Source organism: Brassica napus, chromosome A2 (assembly GCF_020379485.1).
Source record: "Brassica napus cultivar Da-Ae chromosome A2, Da-Ae, whole genome shotgun sequence".
NCBI classification, from domain to species: domain Eukaryota; kingdom Viridiplantae; phylum Streptophyta; class Magnoliopsida; order Brassicales; family Brassicaceae; genus Brassica; species Brassica napus.
In genome coordinates, this window is record NC_063435.1 from 17,917,834 (window position 1) to 17,927,542 (window position 9,709).

At 38.0% G+C, this 9,709-nt stretch overlaps 1 long non-coding RNA gene across 1 annotated transcript; it reads right to left on the bottom strand.

Annotated features, from left to right (window-relative positions):
* Nucleotides 1-6,078: 6,078 nt before the first annotated feature.
* Nucleotides 6,079-8,066, bottom strand: LOC106427598. The gene is made up of 3 exons (XR_001285514.3): nt 7,321-8,066; nt 6,736-7,074; nt 6,079-6,656 (listed from the first exon to the last, which is right to left on the bottom strand). It is a non-coding gene; the product is annotated as an uncharacterized LOC106427598 (long non-coding RNA).
* Nucleotides 8,067-9,709: the final 1,643 nt, after the last annotated feature.

The window sequence follows — 9,709 nt, forward strand, 5'->3', positions numbered from 1 at the left end:
ATCGACGAGCACCTATTACCTACCGAGTGCAGATGCCAAAGATAGATGTTGCACGTCTTAATGCACTCATGCCCAAACCCAAACCGTCAGAAAACCCACCAGAGACCGTTAGGACAACTTCTGTGATACCCCCGATCGTAGATGACCGGAAATGACATGGTCGATGTTCCTCGATGGTCGATCCGAGGTTCTCAAAATACTTCTGATCACCTTAGATCAACAACGAAGGAACACCAACGCTCCTATCGAATATCACTCTAAGCTGTTCAACCCAAAAAAATATCCGATAATTAGTTCGTCCGGACAAGGACTAATATCATATGGAACCCGTACTTTAAAAACATTCTTTATATATATCATTTAAAAGCATCTTACAAAATTTGTTATAAATTAGCCTCGAGGTTTTTGGTTAACAAAATTTATACATAAGAAATATCAAAACGCCTTTGCAACAATAATAAAACAACTGCTGGCTAATGATGTTCCTTCCCGTCCTAGAGTAAGGTCTCCCGTCTACTAGTTACCTGCATCAAAAATGAGTAATGAGTAACTAGTTTACTCAGTGAGCCTAGTCCCGCACCCCAACATATATTAGTAATATCTCAAGCAATCAAGTCCATTTGTATGCAGTGGAAATATATTCCATAACTAATAAAAATACATATATAAGGCCTATCATTCCATCGATGTGAATCTTATCTTAAACATCATCTCCACGACACCCGCCATTCACTCATACTTATAATATTTACAATAAACCCGGAAAACCACCAAGGCTAACCGAGCCTAGCGAGGAAATAAAGATAACTACCATATCCATTAGATATTTCAAGATCAAACATCTAATGCTGCATGCAGTTACACGGCCTCCAGGCTGCGACCCCATCATCGTGTCTTTGTGACCTTGTTCCATATCGTAGGAACAGTTCACGGTAATGCGGGAACTTTCGGGAGAGTGAATACACAATAAGACTTCACATGATATGTACTCATATATTTAATAATATACATATATATTAGTACTTGAGAACAAGTACTAAGGTTCGGAATAAACCTCTACGGTCATTCATAAATATTTATTGAGTGTTTACACTAAGTAAACACCTCACTAATTCAAATATTGATCAAGAAATAAAGCCTATCAATCATCTACATTTTCAATCATGCATCACTAATTTATAACTCTTTAATCATCTATCTAGACTCACCTTTTAATCCTTGAGATTGGCTAAGGTAGACTAGACAAGACCTCAAGATAATCACATTCCACTACTGGTACACTTCAGATTCGGAAGGATCAACAGGACAGGTCTGGCTGATCCAATTACTCTCCTTGACCATCTGATCCGGGCAAGACAAAACACTCCGATCGACCGGTTGTATAGGACTGATTCAACCATGCAGTTCATGATTCAGGACAGCTACTAAGGGAAGTTCAGAATAGGTTCAGTTCAGACTAAGTTTGGTTCAAACTATAACAGTAGCTAAGAAGTTTCAGAACAATAATCGCATCCATCTATCAGTTCAGTCTGGTTCAGAGACAAATTGTTTCAGCTAAATGATTTAGGTGCTAGCCGACCATGAACTGGACAAATATCAATCCACATAGGCGTTAATCAAACTGATCCAGATAGGTTATTCATCAACCAATAATCGGCTCTTTTCAGAACTTATCTAAGAGCAAGAAGCTAAGTCTAACCGGGCTATACTAAACTGATTGGTGAACACAGCTGATCCTCTCCTTCAATCTCTACTCACGCTGTCCTGAGAAGGATAAAGGTTCCATGGTAGGTTTAAGATAAGAAACAGAACAGGGATTAGGTTTTAATTAGACAAGAAGCTTCCTTAAAACTGATCTGATCAAACTGACTTATAATCTTACCGGTTTAATACTTGATTACTAAGCTGTGAAATGATCTCATGAATCTTCTGGAGAAAGAAGAAGATATCAAGAGAATGTTCTGTGAAGCTAGAGAAAAGATGAGCATGAGGATTACATTGAAGAAGAAGAGCGATCCTGGGCAATTTGCAATACCATGCACGGTGAAGGGTATTGTATTTCCACATGCCTTGTGCAAGACAGGAGCATTAGTCAGCATCCTACCTAGGGTTATGGCAGACCATATGGGTCTGAAGGTGGAGCCTACGCAGGAACAGTTCATTTTTGTGGATTGTTCTGAGAGAAACTTAGGAGGAATTGTGAGAGACCTAGAGGTACAGATTGGTAATGCCCTAGTTCCAGTTGATTTCCATGTCCTGGATATCAAGATAAACTGGAACTGTTCTCTACTACTTGGGAGAGCCTTCTTGTCAACAGTGGGAGTAGTGTGCAACTTACAAACCAAACAGTTGTGTCTAACACTCATAGATCCTAATGCCCACTACGACCAATCAAGAAGCCACAGATGTCTTCCAGAAGAATCAATGATCCAGGAATAATTGCAGCTTGCCATTGTGGAGCCGAGTACGAGACCGACTACTCATCATCGATCGAGACTCACACAACAACATCGATCGACAGCGGCCATCAGAAATCGACCGACACACCACATGAAGAATTGGTCGACAGTAGTCCAGATGATTGGGAGAACGACTACTGCAACTCCACTATCGCTGCAAACACCAGACAACACATGCATACATAACAGTATGATGAAGACTATGAGGATGAACGAGCTACTGAGTAGAAAGCCATCCTTGATGAGGAGGATACACTTCTACATCATATCTCTTGGAAAAGGAATGCACAATCAATCGACATACATGGCTCACCATCGATCGATACTCAATCTCCTTATAGAAGCCGGAAACGAGCATCAACCGAGCATCAACCGACACCCTCACAACCGGAAACGAGCATCAACCTACTCATCGATCGACGCGGAAGTGAATCGAATGAGAGAGGGAGACTACTCGATTCGCAGTTGGGCAGATGATCACCCACACAAAAGCTATGCAGTAGAAACAACAATATATGAGCCAGTAGCAGATGAACTACATGAAGGTTTCACATATGAGGAACTTTTCAACATGCAAAGACGCGATGAAACATATCAAAATCGGTGGGAAACTGCTTGGGGAAGAACATGATACACACATCTGATCGACAAAGCACACTGTCCATCGATCGACATAAATCCTTCAACATCAATCGACATAAATCCTTTAACATCGATCGACATCTACTCTAAACCAAAAACCGCTGTAAGAGAAAGAGATAAATTTAATAACGAGTATTTAACTCCAGACGAATTTGGTATTTTCAGGGACCCAGATGGCCACCCAAGAGCAATAGACGGACGTATGCTGAATGTATCTCAAAAATTTATTGCAGACATCTTTCAGACAACCAATGTAGCCGAAAACTTGTTCGTACATCAACGCAACATTCCAGAATACCAACAGAAGGATACAAACGATTTCTATGACACAGCTGGTGGCATAGACAAAAGCTTTAAACTAAGGTCTCGCAATCCCACTCGACCATTGATCAACGTCGACATCCCAACATCGGTCGACAGACAGCCAAAATTCTGCATAAGAGCCTTCGACTCCCACGGTACCAAGAAATTCTACATGGAAGAAAAGGATCAGTATGGAGTCTACAGAGATAAACAGGGATACACCAGAGATCTAGATGGAAACACCATTCGTCTTCACAACATAGATATTAGAAGAGTTCTGGAAAGAGCTTCGGTAGATGAGCCGAGCTACATATGTCTTCCTGAACATGCTTTCTTATTCACACAGACCAAGCTGGTACCAGAGATCTACACCAAGGACGAGATCAATGAGATGTTCTATGGAGTCTGTGGAGAACAAGAGAAGAACAAAGATGCTTTCCAGATGAAGCTTGATGGTGTCTACTATTCGTTGAATGATAGTATCAGTTGGCTAACTACTTGTATGGATGAGATGAAGCATGCTACCGACGCTACTCGATCGTCATCGATCGACAAAGATCAACATACATCGATCAACGTTCGTTAACTCACATCGATCGACAATCAGATGCCAACATCGGTCGACAACGATCCACCACGCCCACATACGATGAAGTCTCAACAAAACTTTCACACCAGGGAAGAGATAGATAAGTTGGTAGAAGGGATCTATAGAGCTCTGGAAACTACAGCGCTTTGCCACTCAGGATTGAAGCTATGCAAGGGGAATTGGTGGAGATTCAAAGCTACATTTCCCGTCGACCAGAAGCATCGTCATCGATCGACGTACACAACAAAAAATTGACCAACATTCATCATTGAACATCGGTCGACGACGCTACAAACCGAGGCCGACTAGTACCAAAGATGACATCAGACAAGTCCGACACACATTACCATGGAGAGGTGATGTCAGCAGACATTTACGCCACACTTATAAGAAATCAGTTCAACCTTGAGAGTGCACAATTGCAAAATGAAAGAAAAAGGGCGTAGAGAGGATGACGCTATGAGAGACTTCACTGGTACATGGTTCAACAAGAGGAAAGAAGAGATGGATACTTGTTTTCCAACAAGTTCCAGCATTCAACAGTACTAGACCAATCACCTCCAATGTCAAGCTAAATGACTATAACAAAGCGCTGAGTGGGAGGCAACCCACTATTAGGTAATATTTATTTAGTTTTTATTGATATACTATTTATTTTGGTTTTTAATTATTGAAGGTTAAAAAGAAAAAAAAGAGAGATCCAAGTAGACGATTGCCGTGAATATCGACCGACGAGAAGCTGTCGACATCGATTGACATTGTCTAACCTACCGCGACCGATATCAACATCCCTACATCATTCGACATCCATTCTGATCTGGTATATCATTCTAACTTGTTACATTGAGTCCTTATGATTTAGATATCACCATAACTCCGACTGAATTTACACTGGGGATAGTGTAGTTTAAGTCTGGGGGAGGTTTACTGATAGTAATTTATTTATGAGTTTTATTAAAAAAAAATTCAAAAAGTTTTATTGAGTCAAGAAGGGGATAATGAACTTATAGATTTTTGCTTGTTATCTAACCACTCTTTAGCACCATTCTAGACTTACTGATTGCAGATAGTACTAAAGATACTAAAGTGGATCAACCTGTCAACTATTCACACTTGCTGAGATTTTTTGAAGGAACCAAAGCTGACCTCCAACACTAAACTTGACACAACTGCTTGTCTTTGGGCTTGGTATGCATGGGATCGGATTCTTCAAACAAGTCTTGAAGGTAAAGCCTTGTGTAGATAGATTAATCACCCTTTCTCTCTCTATTTACGAAATATAGAAAAAAAACTAAAAAAATTATTTACTATTATATATAGGGAAGTTAACTAGAATGAGTCAAATTAATTCAGTTATTACTAGAACAACTCATAACAGTTTAAAATTACTAAATTATTTTTATTGTCGAAAATTCCCATTTTTACGGTTGTGACAAAAATGTATATTACAAAAATGCCATTTAAATTTTAGGAAAAATCACCATTGGCAGATTTATTTCACAAAAAAAATAAATCTATCGGGATATAAATCTGTTATTTAAACATGTTGTTAAATTTACAAGTGCCGTGTATTTGGCGGCAGACTTTAGAGGCACAGCAGATTATATTGAGGCGGTTGATATATCTGTCCGATTTAATGTTGTCAGCAGATTTATCTGTTTTAGTCTGTCGAATGAAATGCCCGATTTTTTAAAATTGCCAGTTTTATTTTTTATTGGTTAGATTTTGAAGTCCGATTAAAAAATAGGTACAACCGACTTTTAATGGGTAATAGATATAAATTTTTATGATAGATATGTTTATCCGATTTAAATTTCTAATCGACTTTTATAATTATTTGGTGGTAGATTTTTTAAATTGACATCTTTGATGGCAAACTTTTGACTTAAATTTTAATTACCAGATTAGGACATACTTATTGTAGCAGACTTATCCACTCGAATTTCTGGTTAAGTTCACAAAAAATTCGGTTTAGTTTAAATTGGTTCAGGTTTAGAATAATTTCGGTTTCAGTTTTAATTAATTTTGAACTTTGCTTTAAATCAATTTATTCCCGGTTTAAATTAATTTGTTGGAGATAAAAAGCGGCCAAGGAAAAAAAACACATGTAGAATTTGTAACCAGACGGAACACAATTCTAAAACATGTCCTCTTAAGTGATGAGCATTCGATCTAGACATCTAGTAAATAGTTTCACAAGTACTAAAATAAATCATCCAAATTACACGTCCTACAATATTTAAATCATCGTTCCGCATCAACCTCTGCCACCTCTTCATAGATCTCAGCTGCCAACTTCATTCTTTGTGCTGGTATAATCTTATCACTTAAGCCACGAAAAATACATCCAATGTGTAGATTGTCGCCTTGTGTAAATCAATGTGTAGAGCAATCCAGTGGTTTCCATTAATATGGTGGCAAAGTAACAAGCTGTCGACATCTACAAGCCACTTCTTACCGGTCACAAACTGTTCCGGGAATTCTCCACTAAAAGTCTTGCTGTACATATCTGCCAACTCAATTGTCTCCTTGTCTTGTTTCTCGAAGTCAGTAACCCATGACTTCACGAACCACCGATCTAGAAATGCAATTAGAGAGGAGGAATATGAAGATGTTGATTGCATGGAACGTCTGTGAAACATGAGCATTGATGCGGCAAAGTGCTGTAAAAACGAAAACAGTTACTTAAAATATGTTAGTCATAACTCTTGCGAAGCCCATAATCAGATTAAAAAAACTAACCGAGTCACACAGACAGCCGTAATCTTCTGTTGGCCACACCTCTCTTCGCACCATTATCTTTAGGTAAAACTACGCGCAAAACTCACCATAGCCAAATTCATCTTGCTCCCTACAATGGCAGACACTTTAGCAACAACCATATCTCATGTCTTCTCTTGACTGCCAATTGATTGGTCAGAAAATAGTGAACATATTTTGCAGACCAAGTGCACTTCAACTCCTACCATTTCAAGATTGGACAAAAACAGCTATGATTCATGCTTCTATTCTGAATTGGAGTTTTCCCAACCTCGTAAAAGACGCAGAGGATACCTTCTGATACCCGAAGATGAAGCCATCCTAAAAAAATAGTAAAATGAAATTCAGTAAGTTTCATAAAGAAAGTTATGAACAAAACAGAGCCGACTTCTCTAGTTCAGTGTCGAAGTAGTCAAGGCATTAGGGTTTTCGAAATAAAATTATGAATAGAAAAAATAAAATTGGGAATTAGGGTTTTCGACATTTAACATTGAATCAAACAACAAATGTTAAGAACAAGGCATTTGTCATCTCTTTAACCTAGAAATGCATATATTTATCACTTACGGTTTCAATTTTTACGAAGGCGGAATTGACGAAGCGAAAACAGAGGTAGGATTCCTCCAGTACGAGGTGACGAAAAGGAAGGCGGCTGGACAGAGATGCAGTAGTCGGAGATGTAGGTGAAAGAGATGACGAAGGCAATTTTGGGATTGTCCCTTTGAAGAAGACGACTCGACAAAGACACGACAAAAGGACTTTTTTTTAGAAAATATTTTACAATTTTCTATTAATAATAGGGATCTTAATAATATGTAGTGGCATTATTGTATTTTCATTACCTGTATGATCTAGTCTAGTAATTAGCAAAGTTTATGATCTAGTCTAGTCATTACATGTATTATTAGAGTCATTATAGGTAAGTTCTCTTATATATATCTATTAGAGATTTATTAGGAAGGAATTCGAACATGACTTTGTGGCTACAACCATTAAAGCTTGCTTCACAAATAATCCTAGGATATAGATCAAAAAGAAGTGAACAGGACTTGGTGGCAACCACCATTAAGGCTTGATTCATGGAAGCCTGTCCAATATTGGTCAATTATCTTGCTAATATAAGCAGACTTTGATTAAGAGAGAAAATTAGTAGAGAGAGAGGATAGGAAATACTGTTTACATGCAGCTCCAAATACTTGTTTGAAAGTCCTTATATCATGTGATCGATACCCCCAAGGTAAAGCCTACAATTTTATATATGCTAAGAAATGAGGTTGGTAGAGGGGAATGTCAGCCAAGTTTGCGAAGTTGTTGGCTAGATGAATTTGGTTGCTAAGCTAGGATATGATATATTGTGCTTTTTTTTTATTAGGACCTTTTAGATGTGGATTACAATATTGTAGAGGTTATGACTCTAAGTTTTAAATCATGTGAGTCCCTACTGTTTTAAAACCTCTTTCAGAGAGACTGTTGTCTGTTTGTTTTGCTTGAGGACAAGCAAAAGGGTAAGTTTGGGGGAGTTGATAGACCATGGATTTGACCCATTTTCATCCATGGTTTATAGGTGTTTCTACTAATAATTATTATATTATAGAGCCTATTTATTATATTTATTTGACGAGGAGTAATTTGGAGATAAGTGATGATTTGGAGCATTTTGGAGATATTTGGAGAAAGCATCCGAGATGACCATCGAGCTCGACCATCGGTCGATATTGGAGAGGAATAATCGATCGATGTTCATATCTTGACATCGATCGACAGCGAAGCGCGCAGAAAGCCCGTTTGGTCACAGCCGACTTGAAACCCAATTCTTCACCAATTTACAAGATTGCCCCTTACGAGTTTTAACCTAATTATATAAGCTTTGCCACCATGTTAAAGGCAAAGTGTGATTTTCTTGTTTTATTATTTTTACAGCAAGGTTTTCTAGGATTCTGATAGATTGGAGAGAAGATCCAAAGTTATAATTTGTGATTGGAATTCCATTATTATCTTTTTACTATTCTAAGGAAATTTTCTCACCTAACTGCTGTTATGAATTGCTTAGCCATGTCTGAGTAGTTCTATTGTTAGATTTTAGGGTTTAAATAGGTTAGGAGGAATTACCCCCAACTATAGATTGTTGAGTTGTCGTAATTGTCATTAGGATTGTTCATTAATGCATGTCTCTAGATTAGCTACCTAGAACTTGCCATAGGATTGGTAGATAAAAGCGAGAGCTTCATTCTCATCCTGAAAACATTCTAACTGAGTTAAGTTTCTTGATATGAGTAAGGCGAGAGTAGATCTAGTTAGCTTAGTAAGCTATCATTCAACCCGCACATAAAGCTTAACTAGAAGTGCGTCGATCGATATCATTATTCAATAATCGATCGATGGAGCGAAAAGTGTATCGATCGATATCCCTATAGGATCATCAATCAACATTTTCTATTGGTCGACATACATTAGTTGAGATCATTAGATCTAGTTAATAGACAAGTCTAAACATGCGAAAACTAATAGACTTGTTGACTAAGTAGTTGAGCTTTACATTATCATGCATGCAACTCATTAGGCATCTGTAGGATTATAATCCCAAGTTTCATGAATAAAAACCCTAAGTCTAACTATTTCCTTTTTAAGCACCAAAACCTCAATCAATCTATTGAACAAACAGTACTTGTTCAATATAAAAACTGCAATTTACATTTAAATCTCAACAACCATCTAGCTTAACAAATCATATTAGATTTCTTAGGTTCCCTAGCTCCCTGTGAATTCGATCCCTATGTACTACAACTCGACTTCTTATTTGAGAGAGTATAAATCACTCTTTAGAGTAATTTGAGTGGTATCACGTACCTTAGCCCATATAGTCGCCATCTAGCCATCTAGAGAAGCTGGCCCCCGGACTCCGACCCTACTCCCATGCTCATCCAATCATGGTTATTGTTAGGGGATTTTTGTGTAG